This window comes from Myotis nattereri, assembly GCF_964212035.1.
Source record: "Myotis nattereri genome assembly, chromosome: 3".
In the NCBI taxonomy this organism is placed as follows: Eukaryota; Metazoa; Chordata; class Mammalia; order Chiroptera; family Vespertilionidae; genus Myotis; species Myotis nattereri.
In genome coordinates, this window is record NC_138077.1 from 46,079,745 (window position 1) to 46,103,448 (window position 23,704).

Here is a 23,704-nt window from a genome sequence, read left to right on the forward strand (position 1 = left end):
TCTCACCCACCGAGGGGTGGCGCTGCCACACCACCTCTGCTGAATCTTAAGTTTTTCATAACAAAGTGGCTTGTGAGTGTGGCTACCGGGCAGGAGAGAGAGGGAAGGAAGGATTTTGACATCTAGTCATGGCTAACATTTACTCAACCAATAACTGGAACTCTTCAGGGCTCAGGAAAGGACAGCTTAAGAGTTTAGAGTCCCACCCCTGTCCACCAAGCCCAGAAAGAATTGGAAGGTCTTTTCAAGAAAGCATGGGATAAAAACCCTTCCAAACTGAGCACAGAGGAAAGGCCAATTGGAGAATTCCCCCTTCCTCTGGCTGCCTTCTCCTTCAGGTTGCCTAGTTTTCACAAACAGCTTCTGGCCTTATTGTCACAACCAACAGACCCTTAAAATCAGCCAATGAGCTTGAGCCTGCAGTATTAGAAAGTCTTCCAAATAGTATGATATTGGAAACTTCTATTTATAAATGGGGGGAGGGGAAATATTTCTCATCTACAAGTTTCTATTTTGGCCTGAAGACTCAACAGCAGTCATTTGAGCAAGGGAATGCCCATTTCCTGGTGCCCTCATTCCATTTCTTCCTCCCCCAGAGACATATCTTTTCTCTCTCTCTTTTTTAAAGTATATATTTTAAAGCAAGAAAGTGATTTCACCTCATTCCTTTGAGCTCATGTTTGCTACCTCCAGGAATAGCGTGTGGACTAGGGCCAGATGAACTTCAACTTGGGCTGCAGATTTACGAGGTTCTGTTCCAGTGCCAAAGGCTCTTGGTAGTAAATCGTGAGCAAAACAGATACCTGTCTCCCTGACGGATCTTGCCCCCCTCTTATATTTTTTAAGTTATTTATTAAAACCACACACACACCTTGCAAAGAAAAAGGGAAACTGGCAGTCTCTGTAGAGGAAGCCGGTGGCATCGTTCAGAGCCACAAACTGTATTTCTAAACAGCCCTTTCCCTGGTTCCCTCTCTCCTGCCTCACTTTTTTCTTTCTGGACAGTAATAAAAAATGCCTCTACTGATATTCACTTTACTTATTTTAAAAAAAAAAAACATTACAAGATTTTTCTTCTGGAAACTATAAACTAACTAGAAAAAAAAACACCATAAGGATTAAATTCTTTTGGGGTTTGGGGGTGGGGTAGGTGGCTAGCTCTCTCTAAGGGACACAGTAAACAGCTCTGGACTTTCAGCACACTGTTTAGGGTCATTTCCCCTGCTCAGCTGTCAGGATCCTCACCACCAAGTCTTAACTACTGGGAGAAGGGATACAACAGTAAAGGGGTCTTTTTCACTCTTTTAAAAATCTGTTGTGTTGTGTTCTTGTTTTTTTCATGGGGGAGCTTTAAAACTCATGATTGCAACACCAGTTCCATTTTTTGCCAGAGTTCCAATAATACAGCATCATACAGGCAACGCAATCCACAGCTCTCAAGAAATTTACCATGATCAGGTCACTACAGCCGGCAGCGGGCTGGCCCCTCGCTCCAGCTGTCGCCGGGAGCAGCCGACTTCCGAGGCTCCAACTCCCAACCAGCTCCCGCCCCGGGCCGCCGCCGCCGCCGCCGCCGCCTTCTCCCATTCCTACTCCCTCGAGAAGAGCCACAGGTTGCAAATCCAACCAACCGCACATTCCGATTTTGCAAAATCACTCACAAAGATCTCCCTTTCGCGCCCGCGCCCCCTCCTCCCGCGCCGGGTCGCCCGGCCAGGTCCACCAAGTGTTCTCTCCTCCCGGGTCTTGCACGTAGGAACGCGGGCTGGGGCTGTTTTGTTTCCCCCTCGCCCAGTGCAAGGACCTCGGTAACGTAAAGCCTCATGTTGGCCACTTTCCGGCCCGCCGTTGTCATTTTACAAAGACTGCACCATAGGAAAAATAAAATAAAATTTAGGAACCAGGGGGAACAGCCATTGGGAGCTAACACCAAGTCACGCAGTACCCAAAATACAAACACCGCGATCGCCAAGAAATCCCGCCACCTTCCTTCTCTGCTAGGCTGTCTGGTGAAGGTTCCCGGAGTCCCCACACACTGAACAGCACCGCAGGTGCAAACGCGTACCCCTTGACCACCTCCCACCCCCAAATCCCCGTCCCGCCATCAGCTTCTCTCCTTAGGATGGGAGAAGGAGCGCGCGGTGTTTCCGACTCCCTAGTCTGCAACCAAGAAAGAATAATTTCCAAAAGTATTCAACATCCCCGCCCCCAGGCAAGCTAAACCTCCCCCAAAACACAGGGAAAGGGGACACCAAAACACTCGCATCTCGTTAGGAAGATCACGGCTCTGAACGGAAAAAGTAGAAACTATACTTCATCCGGATTTTAAGGGGATTAAAAACAAAAAGCCACTGAGGAGTTCGATTGCATTTTTCCTTCAAAATCTCGGCTCGGAGGCAGTGAATCTAGAGGACCGAGGCCGGTGGAAGAGAGCCAGCGGGACGGGCGAGCGGGCGGTCTCCCTCCTCGCCTCCCGGAGTTTTAAGAAGGACGGGAAGGGGATGGCAAAAGAGGCCAGGGCAAGGTGGAGGGACGGAGGGAAGCCGAGGCAGGAGCGAGGTTAGCAAGGAAGGCAGTTTGCAAGCTAGAAAAGAGGGGGAAAACACAGCCGCACGAATCCAGCGAGATCACAAGCCGTACGCAAGCAGGCAGCAGAAAGAGCGAGAGCGAGGGCGAGAGCGCGAGCGCGCGTCCTCTCCGCGGTCTAGGGCCAGACAGCCCCCAGACTTGCCCCAAACACCCCCCAAACACTGTCTCGTCCTCTCTGCTCAGGCCGCCCCCTAACTGTCCTCCTTCCTCTCCTCCACCTCCTTTTAAAAAACCAAAACAACACAAGGGAGGGTGGCAAAAAGCCTCCCCAAACCGGCCGATTCACTCAGACAACAAGAATCAAATAACAAATACATAAAAATCTATATCCTAGAGTGGGAGAGACATGGGACTAATCTTCGGCATTTATTTTAACACCTGACAGCTAGAATAAATAAATATATACATTTATATCAATAGATACACATAAGAAACTTGGAGCCAAAGCATTTGGCAAGAGCGGAAAAAAAAGAATTAAAAGGTAAAATAATGATCATGAGCAGCGGCGGCGGCAGCGGCACCAGCGGCAACAGCGGCGGCGGCGGCGGCAGCAGCAGCAGCGGCGGCAGCAACAGCAATAATCACCTGGTGTCCGGCCTTTCCTAGAAACTTCTTGCATCACCACTTCTAAGAACCCCAGTTCTAAGAATCAACAGAGCTCAATTCTCGGAATTTGAGCTTCGGACTTTACCACTGCTACATGGCAGGGGAGGACCCTATGTCAACTCAGCGGGACTTTTGCCTCCCCTCGCCGGTACAAAGCATTCAAAGAATAATATTTTTCCACAGATCGGCATATTTAGAGGTTCTCCTAGGCTGGGCGTCTCGTATTTGGAGGTTCTGGTTCGAGGCTAGAGGGGGCGGAAAGTGGACCTCCCTCCCCGGACTCAGGACGATGGTACAGCCTGCTCCGCCAGCGTCACGTGGGCGGCCTCTCTGTGACGTCGGCGTCTTCGCTGTAGCAAAGCTCGGCCTCTGGAATTCTGAGAACTAATTTGCTATTCGGTGACATAAGAGGGGGAGTGCGCTTTGCTTTCCTGGGGTCTGGGGCTAATTCCTCCTCTCTTACCCATAAACTCAGCTCCTGGAGCTAAATTACACGAAAGGGAGCGAGAGATTCGAACCGTTGGGAAAAGTCTGTTATATATACTAGGTTTAGAAGCGAATCAGAGAAAAAACAAACACCACAGTTCTTTGCAGCTAGAATAGTAGGCACCACGAGAAAAATATTTGCCAAGCAGTTTTCGGTGGGTTCATTTGCTTTATTTTTATTTGGGACAGTTTTTGTTTTCCTTGTCAATGTGATGGGTTGGGATTTTTGGTGGTTGTATTTTGATGGTTTTCGGATTTTTGCTTCTGATGTTTGCCTTTTGCAAGTTTGTGGTGTTACGTAAATCGTAGGATCCCGCAAAGGTTGGATTTGGGTGTCTCGTGTGTGTGTGTGTGTGTGTGTGTGTGTGTGTGTGTGTGTGTGTGTTTCCCTAATCTCTCAAGCTTTTTAAAGAAGATGTGCTATTTTAATACTGATGCTATTACTGAAAGAAGCTGAAATTTTTGGTCGTATGTAAGCTACCCAACCCCCGCTTTTGGGGGTTGGGGGGGTGGTGGTGCAGCAATTTTGTTTTTCCCCTTGGACTTTTACTGAGTGGAGGCTCTACTGCACTTAAGTGGCTGTTCAGAGGATTTGTTTTGTTTGGGTTTGTTTCTCTCCAGGACAGCAAGTGGTGGGTTTACTCTTTCTGTTATTGTAGACTTAGGAAATTTCTTGCTGCAGAAACGTGTGTGTATTTAGGTATGTGTACGCATGTGTTCTACAGAATTCTGTGAGCCAAAAATACCTGTTTGTGTTTTGCTTTTTCCTAAAGTCTTGATTCCTCCCCAGCCCCAACCCCACTCCTGTCTCCTTTCAAGGTCGTTGTCAAAAATCTCTTCTGTCTGTGTTCTAAGACATCAGCCGGAGGGAATTCTAAAGGCCTGCCATGCCAGAATCACAGATACTGCGTGTATTTAGAACAGACTGTGCTACAACCATAATGCGCTGCACGCAGCACAGTTCTCAGCTTTCAAGCTGAGTTGGGAGGAGGAGGAGAAAGGGGAAATCTTTCTTTCTTCCTTCCTTTCTTTTTTTAAAGGCAAATGCAGTGCAGAATCATTTCACTGTGGGCCTTGGTTTGTTTATTCAGAACTGCCAGTTTCCCTATTTAAATGTTGGTTGGGGTTTTTTCCCCTCCTACTCATCCCTGAATGAGGGAGACTCTTGTTTCTTTAATGTCTCTCTCTTTTACAAAAAGGGTGTGAGGGGAAAATAATATTTCGGATTCCTCAAGAATTAACCCAAAATGTTTGGACCAGAAGCAGATTTCAAAGGTCAGGCTGTTCTAAGCTTTGGCTATGAGCGTCCTTCCGGCAACTCATTAAATTACAGATGAGTTCTTAAAGGTTTCACAAAATTTCTGCACATGTTAATTTCCAATAACGATATCATCCAAAATAATGTACCTCTCCATCCCTCAAATTTGGGTTTATAATGGAGACGTGAGCAGAGCTATGAAAGATTGCTGGCTGTTTCCTGGGATCTTTGGGATCTCTTTCCCAAAAGAAGTCTATAAGAAGTTCATATCTATTGCTGACAATGCTGTGGTTGATGCAGCCCCCTTTTTAAAAGGCTGCGTTGGGGGTTTTAGAACCAGGAGATGTCCAAAGGAGGTGATTATTTTCTACACGGCCCGGAGCTTAGGAAATACGTAGGTGCGTCCCTGAGAAATCTGAATAGTTTAATACTTATTTACAGCCTCTCAGAAAAGCATGTCATGTGACAAATTTTTTGAAAAATATACATAGGTCTAATCCTGTCACTGTTGTTGAAATGAACATTTTACCCTTAAAGACACATGATATTGTCAAGTCGCAGATTCATTCTGCCAGAGGCTTATGTTTGTTTTTTTTAATCATCTCATTTCCCCTCATTTTCAAGGAGTTTTAAATGAATCCCATTGGATTCAAAATGACAACTCGACTTTCCTGAAGTGAGTTTATTTGTGTATTTATATGTGTGATATTTTTTTTCTTTTATGAGCAATAAGAACTTTAGGGTCTCTTGGGAGTATCTATATGGTTTGGAATGTGAATTGTATGAATCTGCCCTATTATTGGTGGTACAATGAGGTTTTATGATTTTTGGATATTTTTCTTGTAAAAGTTGCCCTCTAGCCTCATTGGTCCCTCCCCCAACCCACCTTAACACACTCAGCTTGTCCCTTCTGCATTCTCTTTGCTACTTCAATTTTAGCCCCATGGGGGCGCTGAAGAGCAAAGGGAAATCTGCTCCCTCTGGCAATAGAATTAACCCGAGTGGGGGCTGGGAAGGAATCCACCCTTTTTGTACCTCAGTCCTCTTTAATTCTCTGCAGGGAGCGCTAGGAGGGAGAACCCACCAGGCTTGACTGACTTTGAGATGATTAACCCCATCACCAGGGACCTCAAACCTTCTCAGCATATTATTTCTGGGACCACGTTCCAGAGTCCTACCTTTTCTTTTCTATTCTTTTCTTTTCTTTTCTTTTCTTTTCTTTTCTTTTCTTTTCTTTTCTTTTCTTTTTCTTTCCTCTTTTCTTTTTTTCTCTCTTTTTCTTCTTCAATTTTTTTTTTTTTTTTTGCCAAATCAAACGGTTTACATTGAAAGAAATTCAACACAGACCATTACAAGAAAAAAAAAATTATTGAAAATATTCCGAAGGTAGAGATTTACTTTTAGGTAGGCCCCTTCCTCTCTATTGAATGAGTGGCAAGGAAAATTGTGCACCCACCTCTCAATCTCTTTTCAATTCCTAGGAATAAACTTTATCAAATTTTATACCAATTGAATTTCTTCCAGCATATTCTTCCTCCTCTCATTTTAATCACTCTCCGTTAGTAACCAGTTCGCATCGCTATGTAAGTCTCCCTCACTACAGCAGTGCTACCATTATAGGATTAAAGGTAAGATTGACTTGAATATATTCAAATTATTTTAAATCATCCTGAAGAAACTCTAAAGAGAAATTCCGTGTCTGGAGTCTTATGTGATTCCTGAAGGTATGGAGGGGCTGTGTATCAACCAGTCCTATGACTTAATGACTCTACTGGCTATTAATACTCAGAATAGGGGACCAGTCCAGCCTTTGCTCGGTGGACTGGGCATAGTAATAGGTTCCTAATTGCAGCTGCTGGGTAAATATAAGCTTTGTTATAAAATAAAATATCCTGGTCCTAATGTTACAACTATTTAAGGAAAGGAACACATTTTGCATCCAGTTCCACTCACGAAATCTTCCTCACAATTCAGTCATAGCTGAAAAGGAATCTATTGTTGGAATAAACACTGTCTGGTCTCATTCTAAGGGGGCTCCAAACAGGAAATTGTTTTCTCCTGTCAGGAACTTCTGCTACCTGGGCAGATCTATAAACTATCACATTACAGAATTACAGACTTTCAAGCTGAAAGGAACCTTGCCCATCAATAACCCAACTCCCCCAGGTTTCCTTCTACCAGGAGAAGCTGGCCCTCAACTGTAGACATGCCTGACCCCAGGAACACAGCTGAAAGGGGGTCTTTGTGGATTGATGGTTCTGTGTCATTTTAGAAAATCAGGGTGATATGACTATCTAGATTTGGAGGAGGTTACCTTGTTTTCGGGCAGAATTGAGGGAAGGGAAGCAAGGCTGCTTTGGGCTCTGTGTAAATTATAAACTGGTTCTCAGAACAAACTCCAAGTCATGATAAGTATTGACTTTTGATGGTCATTTGAATTTGGTTATGCTTGTCACCTGTGCTGCTGTGACACTATTTTTGATGGATATTGGAGATGTTATTTACCTGACATGAACATTTTTACCTATTCATTTTATTTCAATTCCTTCATTTAGAGCTATTGCAAGCAAGCTCAGTATATTATCATTGGAGAGAAAAAAAGGAGTTTTCTTGGTATTTTTCAGAGATATGGAGCAGAAAGTTTTGAGACATTAAAAAAAAAGATGATTTCTAGCCACTACTTTCTGAAAAAGTGCCGACGTTTAATTTTGATCCATATGCTTCCTGCTTTCAGCCTGTATTATTCTAAGACTTGTTTTTTATTTTCAGCCTAGATCAGAATTTTTCCCCCAAACACTGATTTTCCCACTTTCCCCACTTATATGAAATGGAAATAAATATCGGGAGCTTAAAATAGAGAATTAATTGGGGGGGGGGGTCATGTAATCATTTGTTTATTGCATTCGATCACTGTTTTGAATAGCAGGGTTTTCACTTCCTATGAAACCTTCGCATGAAGGAAAGCAGCAGCTGGACTCTGAGAGGGATGAGAGGAGGAAAGCACTTGAGTGTTTGTAAACTCAGGGTGGAGGGCCCACCCTTCTGCCCGCTGCTGTACTTAGCTGTCTTTACTACTTAAGGCTAGAAGTGGAAAAACTTGATTTGCATGTTGTGCCTGAATTTTTTTTTTCTTTCTTCTCCACACCGCCCTCTGTACACCTGACCATGCAGAAGCCTATCTGAAGCCGGCTTGATGGCAGGGAGAGCTGGAGAGCGGAAGAATGTGCAGAGGGAGGGAGTGCTTGGTACTTTTCCATTCACATCTCCACAGTGGCTTTTCTTGTTTATTTCAGCCTCCACCCGCAGGAACCTTTCTGCTGCTTGAAATTCGAGTCATTAAACTGTTCCCTGTGGTCAGACTACAGATGTTTGGCGCATGTTTCCTACATGTCGGTGTCTGTGTAGCATATGTACCTATAGAGACACACACACACACAGACGTGTAACTCCACAGGGGCATAGTGTGAGGTTGGGGCGGGGGGAGGGGGGTGGGGGGAGACACTGGATAGGTTGCCAAAAAGCCTTTGTTTCTAATTACAGTTCTGCCTGGAAGTCCTTATGGGACCTGGAGCAAAACCACTTGTCAAGACTCAGTTTCCTTGACTATGTGAAGGAATAACCCAGATGATATGCATGTCTATTTGTTCAAAATTCTATACCCATGTATCTAAATGCATATTTACATAACTGTAAGGTGGGGAGGGAGAGATGGAAAGGAGCTTTGTGTACCTGGGATGGGGGAAAGGGTTAAAATTTAAACTTCTAAGTAAAGAAGGCAATCCCAGAATTCTCACCTCTATCAATTTTTAACCAATTGTAGACCAAAGTCTGGGATTATGCTGAGTTGGGTCCAAAAGCCAACTGAAGATTTTAAAAGGAGTTGGAAGAGGCAGTTTCTAAGACCTTGTACTTTTGATCTCCAGCATTCAGAATCAAATGTGACAATTCCCAAGTGTCTTTTCTGCCCTAGAATTCTTCTGTAGTTTTGTTTGTTTTTGGAAACTGGCCTAGTTAATGATAGAAAGGAGATGACACTTGTAAACTGGGCAGTCTTTAAGCCACAGAGCCCCATGTGGGTGTGAAAAATATGTCATAATGTGGAGAGAGAGAGAGAGAGAGAGAGAGAGAGAGAGAGAGAGAGAGAGAGAAAGAAAAACCTAGAGAGAGAGATTCCTAGTAAGAAACTTAGAGGTAACCCAGCCATCACTGCATTGAAGGTAATTATTTGAAGTCAGAGGAAATTACAGATGAGGAGTTTGCCTTTACAAAAAAAAAAAGCCTTGGTCTACCAGAAGAAACTTGAAGTTAATGAAAGAGATATTTTCCATAAATTAATATTTCCTATATTTTTAAAAAATATTTCCTATAATTTTTAAATCTTCATTCTTGAAAAAGAAAAGTCTAAAATTTTTCAAATCTGATTGTCTAGATAAAATAAGGTCTTTAACAGCAGTGACCACCGTACTACCACCATCTCTCTACTGGCTTAGACCTTCTGGAATATTATTGGTACTCCATGGACAAGGAGAGGTGGAGCCAGTTACATAATATACTAGAACTGGGAGGGTCCTTAGCAATTATCCAATCCAACACTACTGATTTTGTATAATTGGAAATTGAGGCCCAGGCAGAATGTTTGTGCCACACACACTGAATCACTGACAAATCTGGATCCAGAATTTGGATGCTCTGGTTTAAATCTGGGCTATGGCTTTTCCATGGCTTATCATGGAAAGAGGATTTGGAGTGGGTAGCCCTGAAAAATAGACATTTTCTGTGGCCTTACATTTACAGAAGGCCTCACATTTGGACTTTTACATGATCTCCCAGAGTTTCTCCATCAGTCTTTCCATACATAGACAGATGGAAAGAAGATCATTTTACATGTGCTTTGTGTTGGGTCCCAGCATAGGACTCAGTATATGATCCCCCACAGGCTACTAAGGTACTGTGATTTAATATAGTTAATAAATCTATAGTTGTTTTATGAATGGTGCAATTGTATCATAGTTGGGTGCATGTTGAAGATAATAATTTTACATTTAAAATATCATTTGGCCTGAAAACAATGATGCTGCAGTAACAGTGAGCACACCAAGCAGATCGTGACCTGATACATTCTCCCGTATCGGGAGGCAAGGCTTTTGAACAAATGGCTAATTCTAGTTCTAGGACTGGAGCAGAAAATACACAAAATTAGAATGGGACATCTTGTAGCACCATAGAGTAAGGCATTGTTAAAAACAAAAGCTGTATCAATGAGGGATATTTCAAAGAGATCCTAAAGCCACCTGAAGAGCTCCAATGGCCAAATCTGGAAAATTTTGAGCAACAAAATAGAGTAATATTGAATTACAACCCAAAGTATAAAATGAATATCCACGAATCCACACAGATATAAATAAGTTATTAAATATATGAATAAATGGGAGAAAAGATATAAATCTCCCTTGCAGAAGAATTCCAAATAATTTATGAAGATACACTGCCCTCAAGGAGAGGAAGTATAACTCCCTACTTTTAAGTGTGAGCTGTGCATGGTGCCTTTCTTCCAAAGAGGACAGTATGGGAGGGCGGATGAGGGTGAGAGGAATTTTGTGTAGACAAACCTGCCAAACAGAGTACATCAAAACGGTCATCAAGGTCAACATCAATAGTGATAAACCATGGTGATTGTATCTACCTTTGATATGAGGTGATGAAAATGATTCTCTACCTACATGACTCCTCAAAAGCGTCAAGGTCATAAAAAAGCAAGGAAAGTCTGAAGTAGTCAAGAATAGCCTGAGGAGATATGACAACGTAATGTAATATAGTAATCTAGATGGGAGCATGGAATAGAAAAATACATAAGCAAACCTGAATAAATGACGGACTTAAGTTAATATGGTATCAATATTATTTTGTTAATTGATACAACTGTTCCATCGTATTGTAAAATGTTAATAATAGGGAAAACTGGGCACATAGTTGTTTTCTGTACTATCTTCTCAATTTATATATAAAGTTGGAGAGGGGAGTGGGGAATAGGGGCATATCTTTATTTCCTTTTCAATACCAGAAATCTCCAAAAAGTGAGCCAGGCCTCTCTCAACATCTGAGAGGGCTTGCTTCCCATCCAACCATGCCCCCAAAATAGAATCAAGGAAATAAGGAAGCCTGCATTTATTCTTTTAGTTTACTAAATTGAAAGCGATTTAACTATTTTCTGTATAAAGAACTAAGAGGAGAACACTAGGGAAACACCAAAGGCCAAATGTTGTCATGATGGTAGATAACTTGAGCCACCTTATAAATCCACTTATTCCAGGTTTCTTTGTGGAAACCTTCCATGGAAACAAGGCCTAGAAAAATCTTTCCATCAGTCCATATAGGACAATAGGACTTGGGGATTCATCACTGAGGTTGGGGGAGCCTCAAGAGCTTCATGGATTATGTGCTCTTTCATTGTACAACTCCAATAGAACTTTGGATCTCCTCAGAGTTGAATAGCAGAGTTGTAACCCTGGGGTATCTAAAGAACTGCTGACTGGACCCCAAAACTCTAGAAATTTTTATTCATTTTCTAGATAACATCCCATAATCTAAATTGGGAAGGTCAAGAGAGGATAATGGTTTGCAAAGATCACCCAGCAAATGAGTGGTAGAGTTAATTCCCATCAACCAGTTCCATCCTGAGTTATTTATTTTGCTTCAGTCTTCACTTCAGTAAACTGAGGACTGCTATTACCTTGATACACTACATTATTTTAGAAGTGCTTCATTAATTTCTAACCAATTGTCAGTTATCAATGGGGTCTAGTTCGAATGCTGCACTTGAGTTTCCAGTATCTTTTCCTTCTTTCCCATTTCCTTCTTTTCCCACTTCTGTCAGCTTCTCTACCAAGTGGTTATAAGATCTGTGAATCAACCCTTTTATTTACTATGGAGGCTGACATGTAAATAATTCTTGGTGAAATGCAGTGAGACTGAATCCTCTCATACACCATTTCAGTTAGCATGACTCAGTAATCTATTTGGTCATGTATTTCAAGAGTCATAAATATAGTAATGCCCATTGACCCAGTAATTTTACTTCTAGGAATCTATCTTCAAGGCACAGTTCAACATACAGGGAAAAGTATCTTTGAATGAATATATATGCATTCAAGTATTCTATCTAACAACAAAAATTTTCAACAACCTATATGTCCCATCATGATTCATTTGGGGGAAAGGATGTTGGGTGGAAAATAGTTAAATAAATTATAATACAACTAATTTTTAAAAATTGGAATTGGAAAATACTTATGGTAACAGGTGAAGTGAAAAGAAGTAGGATATATGTATATATATATATATATATATATATATATATATATATATATATGACATATATGTAAGTAGTGTATTCATAACTGTTTAACAATACTCTTCATAGAAATTAGACTGGATATACATACACAGGAGTACACAATTAACAAAAAATATTTACAATGCCTATTTTAGGGTTGTAGGATTATGGATGAATATTTTTCTCCTTTATTTTTTCTTTATATTCCAAATTGTGTAAAGTTCATATATTAATTTGATATACTAGTATATCTCACAAGCTCACCCTCAATAGATGGAAGAGCCCTCGGTGAAAGCTTTTACCTGCAAACAATTAGTTCTCTAATTTAGAGTTTTGGATGTTTGACCTAAAGTCAAAGCTTTCCACATCTTTAGGGCATAGAGCAAAAGTGAGAACTGCCCACTCACTCTTGGAGAAGACCTTTCACTCTGGGAGACACTTGTCTCCACTCCAACAAAACATCACCCTTTTTGAGCATATTGACCATAATGAGATTAAACAAATCCTGTAAATCTTTGATCTGTTTCCACCTCCCCATTGGTTTTAGTATGCTTATCTTGTTTGTTGGTGTTTCACAGCATTTGCAAATGTCAAAGGGTTTCCTGGTTTCTTCACTGTCTCTGTGAACCCACCCAGTAGCTCTCCTCGTAGATAGACCTTCATTGGCTCCTTCTGGGGCTCCAGGAGATTTGTTTTCTATTCTTATAACACATTTGACTAATGAATGCTAAGGAAAACAATGTAAAAATAAACTATATCAATGTTTATTTCTTCAGAGACTCATAAGACTGTTAGGAACTTTGGGGGATTATACATTATTTGAATCACTATTCCTCAACAAAGGGCATGGGAGTAGACATCAAAATCTAGGGGGTGAGGGTAAGGACCATGGTTCGGATAAGCCCCTCTTCCCTTAAGCCACTGACTAATTCTTCATGCTCAGCTTTCTCTATTCACTCACTCATTCATCATTCAACACATGGTTCATTGGCAGTTTTTGTGTGGGATAAACACTGTGTTAGATGTTGGGGAAACAAACAAACATAGTAGGGGATCCTGACTTCTGGTGGCACACAGTTTACTGAGGAAACAAAGGGCCCAGAAAGGTGCTGCAACTTGTTTGGGGTGAGTACTTAGCCAGGAGTGGGCCCCAAATATCCTGATTCTGAGCCCAATAAAATACTACAGCTTCTTCTCACATGCAGTGTCGTACATCCCACGCCAATATCAGTGCGAGGCACTGATTCCCTTCCTGAGCAGGCTCAACCTCGGGGGTTTTCATCCAGTATTAATTAGAACAGGTTATATATAACACAGCCATCTTGATGTACCATTCAGTAACACCCAGTACATGATGCAGGAAGATCCACAAGAGCCTGGAGCACAGTTAGAGCCTCAGCTCTCCCCCCCACCACCATCACTAGTTTGGCTCAACCTGCAGGCCAGAGCTTTGTCTGGACCCTGATTTTTATATCTTCTAGCAAGTTCTATCAGGAACAGACAGATCACCCAGCCTCATATTTTTCCACAGCCCACAGCATAGACTCCAGAACACAACACCATCCCTAACATGAGCTAGACACTTAATAGCTCCTGATGCCTATCCAACTAAGCTCAAGTTCATCCCAACTCTCTAGGTATTCCAGACTTTGGGGTAACACACTGCCAGATGATATCTCCAGGTGCCAGCCCTGCATTCAGAGCAGTTTCCACAGCATGCTAGTCACCAAGGCCCAACCTGCCTCAGGGTTGAACTTATGTACCAGGAGTTGTGACCATTTCCTTTTTATGGTCAGGCAAGGATGAGTTACACATAATGGCACATGCATAAAACTTCCAGATAAGATTTCGGCAATCTATAATTGTCTGGCAGCTTTTAATGTCTAAACATCAAGTTGCTATGAACAACCCTACCCTTTGGAGGCACTGGCACTAAAATGCCAGCAAAATGCTGAAAAGAAAATGGGACAGAAAAAGATTAATAATGACATTAATGAAGGCCATCATTTGGGAAGGTATATTGGGAAGACTTGATGATGGTGAATCAATAAATCAAGCACTTTAAGCCCCTAAACTTCTTTCCAGTCTCATCTCCTACCATAATTTTCTACACCAGACTCTTCAGCACTCTCCAAGGAAGGACCCCTGTACTTATCTCCAATCTACATCCCTGCCTTGATCTCTGCTTTTCTTTGATAGACTAGAAGCTCCTCAAGGACAAGAATATTTGATTTTTGTTTTCTTTGACTTCTATCCAAAGCATGGTACTCACTTAGAATATGTTGATTAAAGTAGGTAGAACTGAAAGAGAATTTGATGTAAAATCTGATGATCTGGGTTCCAGTTTAAGTTCCACAACTGACTAACTTCTGTGGTTCTCAGTTTCTTGTTCTCCAAAATAATAATTTCTGTTAAGGGACTCTATCACAGGATTCTCATAAGAATCAAGTGCAATGGAGGGGAAAACACTTTGAAATTTACAATGCACAGTTCAAAGTGGCTGCTGAATGTTGAATGAATGGATAAACTAATGAGCAAACTATCACAGTTAAGTAAAGCCATCAGGTTGTTCCAGAACAGATTACAGATTCTGTGACTCAGATTCTATCTGGGGAACAATGTATTTGAAATGCCCTGTCCTGACTTTGTAACCATCCTTAAATATGGTTATTTCACTTCCCAAAATATCTTAACCCTTTAACTACAGGAGGACATAAATTACTGCTAAGGATTCATACTGATCCAAAGAAAATGAAAAAGATAATCAGAAAGTCTTTTTGTTCTTGAAATGCAGAATTGGAAATGAACCATTTCCCAGTAGTGGGAACTGAAATCCAGTATTAGATCCTCCTTTTTGATACCTCTTCCTCTTTTTCCTCTTTCTACCTTAGGCCTTCCACACCCTTCCTCTGTACCCAAATGGGGAAAAAAAATCATTTGTTTTGAGCTAACTTGAGTCTTAGCAAAAGGTGTAGACAGTGTCCCAATTTATCAGGGCCATTTTCTAGGATCAACAAGGTAGATTTCTATAGTTACTAAAATAAGGAAATAGGATAACTTTCTACCAAAGGTCTGAATGATAGGAAGCCCTGGGCTAATTTCAACTTGCTAAGAGAATCCCTGAATCTATGCTTCCTGTCTCTGCCACAAATGCTGAGTGGATCCCCAAATGTTGAGATATACATGGAAAGAGATTGGGAGCAAGTTGCAGGAATTTAGAGTTTATTCTAAGTGTATAGAGAGGTCAGTTAAGGTTTGTAGGCAGGGTTATGACATGATCTGGTTTATATTTTAAGAAAAGAACCCCAGCTATTGTATGGGAGATGAATTAGAAAGAGTTAGAAGTAGGAGTCCTGGTGAGAGATGAAAGTAACTTGGACTAGGGAGGTGGCAGGGCAAGTGGTGAGGTATGGAGAGATTCGAGACATATTTGAAGGTGGAGTCAACAAGATTGAAAGCCATATTGGAATGAGCAGGAGGGGGTGGTGAAGGGAAATGGGTATTAAGAATAAATCCCACATTTCTGGTTTGAGCAACGAGGTGGATGTGCCTCTATTTACTGAATTAGAAACACTGTTGGGGAAAAGCTTCCAGGGGGCAGTTGATGGAAAGCAAGAACTCAGTTTTGAACTTGATGTGTTTGAGATAGATGAAGGCAGTTGGATATTCAAGACCTGAACTTGCAAGAGAAGTCTGGTTTAGAGACAAATTTGATTCCTCAAACTACAGGTAGTATTTGAAGCTAGGAGAAATAGAATTTTAAAAAAACAGTAAAGGTGGAATTGTCCTCAGAAATACTCCAGTCCAAACTAATTTCTCAATAGATAGCAAAATTGGGAGCTAAAGAAGTAAAGACCTTGGCAGATGTAGAGTTGGTGGGAGACTAGTCAGATTTCTGTATCAGCACAAAGGTCTAAATTCCCGCATGGTCTAGCTTCCGACCCCCCACCCCCAATTTCATCTTCTACACTGTCTCTACATGTGCCACAGTGGCTTCCTTCAAGTCCCTGAATATGTCTTGGTTTTACTTCTTTATGGTTATTTCACCTCTGCTCCCTCTGCCTGGCTTACTTTCCCCCCCAATCTTGCCCTTGTTTACTCATCTGTGGATTTCCTTGAATAATACTTGTCTCCTCAACTACTCTAGGAACATTATACTTCTCTTCTCAACTCTGAAACCTGAAGGTTCAGTAAGAAAATGGAGGAGTATTGTAAGATTCTTGGGGTTAGGAATTGAAAAGGTTGGAGAAACAATATATGCAACTATATTTCCTTATTTTGTCACCCATTTGGTTGGGTGTATTACATGGAATAAAACAATATATTGATCTTTTCAGTTCTTACCAATATGTAGCTACAAAAGTTATGAATAGAGCACCTTCTATGTGCCTGGATCTGGACTAGACTTTCCATATACATTCTTTATTATGTTTCTCATGGTGACCCTGTGAAGTATGTCACAATTATTGTTCCAATTCGAAAGATAGGAACTTAGAACCCAGATTAGGAAAGCATCAGCTGGGCTACTTAACTGCAAAGTGAGGTTCAAAACCTGGTTGTTCAACTTCACACAAGCGCCTTTCCCCAGGTTGTAGTATTAACAACTGCATACAGTCATTGCTCTCTATTCTGAACAAGGCCCTGTGCTAGCCTATTCATGTATGTTCAATTGCATCACCACAATACTTAGAGAGGTAGGTGGTGTTGCATTTCAAAGAAGAAACAGTTCAATTCTTCCACTACTTAATTTTTTTTTTTTTTTTGGTTTGAGAACATTAATGATTCCCTACGAGGCATGTGGGTTTTCAGTCTCATGCTTTGTCTACTCTTTGGTCCCTAGGAGCTTCTGAAGACAGAGTATTACCTGTGCATTAGCTCATGCAGCATCTCTGAGAATGGAAAATCCCAATTAATCTCTTTGCCAAAATCCTCCAGTCATTCCTGCATTTGGCCAACCTTTCCCATGTGGTTGAAGTCAACATTTGAATATGAAACCTGGCTTCAGTTTCCCAAAATTTAATTGTATTATAAGGAGTTTGCCAAAACTGGGCTTTGTGAATCTATGAGAGAAAGGGTGGGAATAGGGCTGACCAAATCTTTAAGGGTGCCCAGCAATTTGGTGCAATTGCTGAAATATTCGATGCAATCAGGGGCTGCACTGGTTGGCAATGCTATCTCTAGTTCAGTGAGTGCCTGCTGTGTAGGGCATAGTTCTAGGCCCTTTAGGGGGGCTATAAATCAGTGGCTAGAAAAAGAGGTTGGCTCTACCATAAATCCAGTGACAAGTATGTCAAATGGGGAAGAAAGATAATCAGGCAAGAGCCGGTAAAAATTCATAGGGAACCCCACGGTCTCAGGCAGCAGGGGCATCAGCTTTGTTTGATCATCAGCTTTGTTTGTGCATGTCCAGTCTGGGAACCAGGTACGGAAGACTCTGTTCAGTCCTGTGCCTTGCAGATTTGATTAAGGCTCTTAGGAGAGACATAACCTCAGCCTGAAATGGGAACATTCAAAAGAGACAACCAAAAAGATGACTAAAGCTTTTAGTGCAAGAAGTGGGAGAATGGATGGAGTGAAAATGGGTAAGTTTTCCACTTGATTTTCAAGGCCAAGGGTATAATGAAGGGTCTCATTTTTTTAATGCTGTTGTTAAGCCTTTCAAAAGAATCTTCCCTGAAAGCTGAATGTCAAACCAGAGGTCTAGGATGATTCCTCTCTGTGCCTCTTGCCTTGGTTTGCTCAGGGGAAAACAACCATTACCTTCAGTTGAATTTTCTCAGGATTAAATGCAGTAAGACACAGTAAATAGCTTGTTAACATAAAGTGTAGAAAGTAGACTGTTTGATATATTGTCCAGCTACCCTAGCCATCTGATAAGAAATAGGACTAGATAGTTAGATTGATGTCACAAAACCATAGAGATCATATAGTCCAATTGCTGAATGTGATGGGTGAGAAGAAAGAAGGCAGTAAGTGCCTTGCCCAAGGATGCCAGTGCAGAGGAAGTTAGAGGCTCAGGAGGTGTTTGAGGGTTGGGGGAGGAATAAAAGACTGAGAGCCGCCGTGAGCCTGCTGCTCTGCTGAGCCCCTTACAACCCAATCTTATTTTTATTTTATTTTTTATTACATTTATTGTGCATGTGCAGTCACAATGATTATTAACCATCACAAAATCATGTCTTTTCTGAAAGCACTGCTTCTTTTTCTTTTTTTTTTGGGGGGGGGGGAGGATTTTTTTTAAAAAAACAAACACTGCTTTTAAAATACTTTGATGCTTAAAAAGACCAGTGGGCACTGGTTAAATATATATATTTCAGGTATACACTTTATAGTATGATATCTGTACACTCTATTGTGTGCTCACCACCCAAAGTGAGTGGAAATAGTCTCCCTGAGATCAAAGAACTAAGAAGCAGATATGGGGGAGTCAAACCCAAAGCCCATGCTCTTGAACTCTGTTTTCAGGGTTTCCTAGCAGTGGTAGCTAGAGAGGGGGTTGTTCTTATTTTTTCAAAGCCTATCTATGAATCTCTGTGTAATCCTGCTTTACACAGCTGAACTTTGCAGTCTAAAATGGCCCTAGCTGGTTTGACTCAGTAGACAGAGAGTCAGCCTGCCGACTGAAAGGTCCCAGGTTCGATTCCAGTTAAGGTCACATGCCTAGGTTGTGGGCTCAGTCCCCAGTGGGGACCATGCAGGAGGCAGCTGATCAATAATTCTCTCTCATCATTGATGTATCTATCTCTCTCCCCATCTCCTTTACTTTCTAAAATCAATAAAAATAAATAAATAAATAATAAAAATAAAATGGCTCAGTGCACTCAGATCGCTTTCTCTCCAAACACTGTGTAATTGGTGCTTGGCATCAAAGGGAAAATGTTCCTCCCTCCTTTGTCTCCAAGTACGAGTAGTTCTTACCTATAAAAATCACTAACTTAAAATTATCTATAAATGTTTCCTATGGTTACCTTAGGCCAGTGGTCGGCAAACCGCGGCTCGTTGGCCCCTTGAGTGTGGCTCTTCCACAAAATACCACGTGCGGGCACACACGTACAGTGCGATTGAAACTTCGTGGCCCATGCTCAGAAGTCGGTTTTCGGCCTGGGCGAGTCTATTTTGAAGAAGTGGTGTTAGAAGAAGTGGTGGGTGTCGGTCAGTCAGGCAAGGGGAGACGCTGCACAGGCGGGCGTGGGATACGTAGCGTGGGCGAGGCACACGCGATTCATGCACGAGCTGAGGATGGGAGAGTTGGAAGGGGTCGACCTCAGCAATGCATCTCAATCAGATTGAGGATGTTTTTAGCAAAGGCCAGCTTAGGAGTACCCTAATTAAGTTAAGAACAATGTGCCTACCTATATAGTTTAAGTTTAAAAATTTTGGCTCTCAAAAGAAATTTCAATTGTTGTACTATTGATATTTGTCTCTGTTGACTAATGAGTTTGCCGACCACTGTCTTAGGCCAATGTAAAGAAATGTGCCTCCCATTTCGTTCCACCAGCCCCTAGTAGGTGCTCAATAAACTTTTTTGTGCATAGATTTTTAAAGCAAGTATTCTGTAAGTCTCCTGTTACAGGCTTTTTTTGTTTGTTTGCATTTCTCCAATCTATGGGTTCAGATCCATCCACCTCTATCCTTTATCCAAATGAATTTACATCCATTATTGCCACACACCAAATCCATTACCCTATATGTTGTACATATGGTACACATAGAGATACATACATACATTCAGTGAACACTGATTAAGCCCTTTAGTGTGGCAGACAACAGGTGAGTTGCTACAGTGTCACCTGTTAAAATCTAGACTGGGATTGCTAATCTTCCAGAAGTCAGATCATTTCTTATACCACTGCTTTTAAACGTTTTTTTCCTGATGCTTAGAAAGACCAGTGGGCATTGCTTACAGCTATATTATTCTTAGGCTCGTATGAAACATTTAGCTCAAAATCCTGGTTTCTTCTAAATTTTTGTTGTGTACTGCCGTGAGAAGCCATTCATAGCAGAGGCCAGTAGTCTAGAAAAGGGTTTGGGTTCACAGGTGGCACACACCTTCCATTTTACTTTTAGAATTATGTTTAACAGTTCAGAGTCTGTTATCTGCCTGGGCCTCTGATGGCAGACCTGTGTCCTATTCACTGTCAGCGGCGGGATTGATTGCATAAGTCACTGAATAGGAAGCCTATGGAAAGAGCACAGACTCTTAAAACAAAGCTGGTTTTTGACTCTGACACCAAATACCTGTGTGACTCTGGGCCACTTACTTAATCTCTCTGAGCCTCAGTTTTCTTATCTCTAAAGAAGAGATAATAATAACCAAGTGACAAATGTCAGTAGGGATGAAAGGAGAAGAAGTAATCCCCAGAACCTGGTGCACATGGAATAAACAGCACCTTATTTGGACCCTAGCCACATCCTCAGGAAAGTACATCTTCCAATCTCTCCTCCTGTGTCCCTCCCATACTAAAAAGCCAAGATGAAAGATGTCTGAGTTAGTCACCAATTTGGAACACCCTTTTCCCCTTTCATTGGCAGTGAGGTAGGTAACCTACATGTGAGTCAGAGTAATTATTGCAGCAACACTCTCCTGCACTTCGCTAATCCCCACTACGATTGTCCAGCTTTTGGAATGTGAGGCACTTTCCCATCTGTTACTCATCTGATCTTCACCACAGTCCACGAGAACACAAGCCCGTATTGTTATCCATCTTTGACAGATGAGCAAGCAGAGGTTAGAGGTTAAGTGGCTAGTCCAGGAATACACTGCTAGATTCAGAGTCTTTGACTCTGAATTTCATCCATGAGCTTTCTAATATCTAAGCAGCCTTGGGATTTTTGCTACATACTGAAAGACAGACAATGGGTATTCTGGAAGAAATAGGAAGGTAAAGGTGGATGGAGAACATGAGTCAGTTATTCTGGCCCTCCCTGTCTCCACTGGACCCCACTCAGCCTTGGCTCAGTGGCCCTCTCTCCTGAGCACTCATTTCCCTGCCTCTGGTCTCTCAGGTCCTCTGGTTCAGAGTGTAGCTGCAACGGGCTCCTGGGCAAACCCGCCCCCTCCCCAATTTCTTCAACTAACATTTACTGAATGCCAGGCCTTGTGCTCCCCTGCTCTTTGGAGTTTCCTTCTAGCAGGGAAAAGCAGAAAATACACTGGAAAGTAAATGCATACAGTAGTTTTTATTATAATAAATGCTAAAAAGGGAAAAAGCAGGGCAGAGAGGATACGTGTGAGGGGGAAGGATGCAATATGAGATGGGATGCCAGGGAAGGTGTCACTGAGGTCACATTACAGACTGAGAAGAGGTGGAGGAGAGAAACATTTGGATTTCCTGTGTTGGAGAACCAGACAGAGGGAACTATACACACCAGGACCCTGAGCCAGAGCATGCCTGGTGTGTTTGAGGAGCAGTGAGGAGGTTGGTGTAGTTAGCATGGAGTGAAGGAGGGCAGAGCAGTGGGAGAGGATGGAGAGGAAAGCGGAGTGCATTGTATACACCACATTGGTCAATGGATGAACTTGCTGTTACTCTGGATGAGATGGAAAACCATTGAGAGTTTGGACAGGATTGAAAATTTATTTTCACAGAATCCCTCTGACTGCTCTGTTGAGATGGGCAATGCAGGAGCATAGACACTATTTAGAAAGCTATTATAATAATTCTGGAGAGAGATGATGGTAGCTTGGACTCAGAAATGGTGAGTAGTGTTCAGATTCTCTATATTTTTAAGGCAGGGCCTAGTAGTTTGGATGTAGGTTGTGGAGAAACAGGAGTCAATCATGGTTCCAAGTTCTTAGGCCTGAGCAACTATAACTCATCGTATTGTTATTTGTCCAAAAGGAAAGGCTGCAGGTGAAGCCCATTTGAAGGAGTTGAGGGCACCTTAGGAACTCTAATTTAGAAGTGTTCAGTTAAAGAAGCCAACAGTCAGAGGGAGACAACTGAGCAGTCAGCTGGGTTTCTGGGTCTGACATTACAGAGAGAAATCTAAACTGAAGACAGAAATGTAAGAGTTGTCAGTGTTAAGATTTTATTGAAACTGTGAAACTGAGGAAGATCCCCAGGGAAGTGAGCATGGGATGAGAAGTGGTCCAATGGCGGAGCGTTGGGCCTCTCTGGGTTAGCGGTTTGGAGAGGAGAAAGCCCCAGCTAGGTGAATGAGGAGTGGCCAGGGACAAAGGAGAAAACCTTGATTATCCTTTCTGTGAAATTCTAACAAAACTTGTCTATCCCCTTCAACCCTGGGTTTATGGTTCCTTGATGGAGGCAGACTAGAGGCACCTTTAGAGTGAGAATCAAGTCACTCACCACTCCACACAGGTCTTAGCATCTAGGAGCCCTTTATTTAAAACACAACAGGTGTCTTACAGCTGAATAACAATGTAAGTGAGCATGGGGGACCCAAGAAATCATCTGGCTTTGTGATTTCCCAGTTGGATTCTTTGGAGCAAGTCAAGGACTTATTTTCTTTCATTGTTGGGAAACCTATGTAGCTGTGACCCCTCCTTTCCTAGAAGAGCTAATAAAAGCAATAGCACCTGCCACTGAAAGGCCTCACCCCCTTTTTCTAAGAAATATTTGTGATTTTCATAATCACACCTCAGACATTTCAGAAGGCTCCAGTGCTTATATCTAGTCAAGAACCTCCATGGGGCAGAGGAGACAAGGCAAAACACTGCATTCTGATAATTTTGACCATTTTCAGACTTATTTGAGAGGAGAAGCTACTACCTGCCACATTCCTTCCTCTCGAGACCAGCTGAAGGCCCAGAATTTGAGACAGGATGGCAGAGATTCTAGCCCAACTACCTCCAGGAAAGATGAGGAACTTGGGCCTAGAAAGGCCCCAGTATCTTGTTCAAAATCACATGCCAAGTGGTCAATCCAAGACTCAAAACCAGGTTTCAATTTGAAACTTTCTACTCAGGTTCAGATTCAACTAAACTCTATTATTAGCATCTACTATAAGCCTGGAAACATGCCAGGTACATTTACATTTTATCATTCTTCATCCTCACCATGACCTCTAAGACTGATGCTACTATTCCCCTTTCATAGGTGAGAGCATAATGCTCAGACTGGGAAGTGACATGACCAGGCCTCACATGGCTAGCATGCCGGCACAGGAGGACTGGAGCCTGTCTGTTTGACTCCGAGACCAGTGCTCATTCCAGCACACCTGTTGTCTTTTTCAGCAGGACTCATCCCACAGGGTTATTTATTTCCATACTACAAGTGACTGCCCTAAGACCCTGCCCTCCTACCAAGAAGTGAGGCCTCTCCAGCTTGGTTTGTTAGCAAGTGACAACTTTGAATCCAGGTTGTAGACTCTGAAACCAAACTGCCTGGATTTGAATCATGACTGGACCACTTATTAGTTATGCAAATTTGGGCCATGTAACTTCCCTAAAGGCCAACTTTCCCTCATCT

The 23,704-nt window shown here is 42.1% G+C and overlaps 1 long non-coding RNA gene across 1 annotated transcript; it reads left to right on the forward strand.

Annotated features, from left to right (window-relative positions):
• The first annotated feature begins 3,701 nt into the window (after positions 1–3,701).
• On the forward strand, positions 3,702–9,405 carry LOC308516179. Its single transcript, XR_013995720.1, has 3 exons — positions 3,702–3,836; positions 6,464–6,567; positions 8,111–9,405. It is a non-coding gene; the product is annotated as an uncharacterized lncRNA (long non-coding RNA).
• The last annotated feature ends 14,299 nt before the right edge of the window (positions 9,406–23,704 follow it).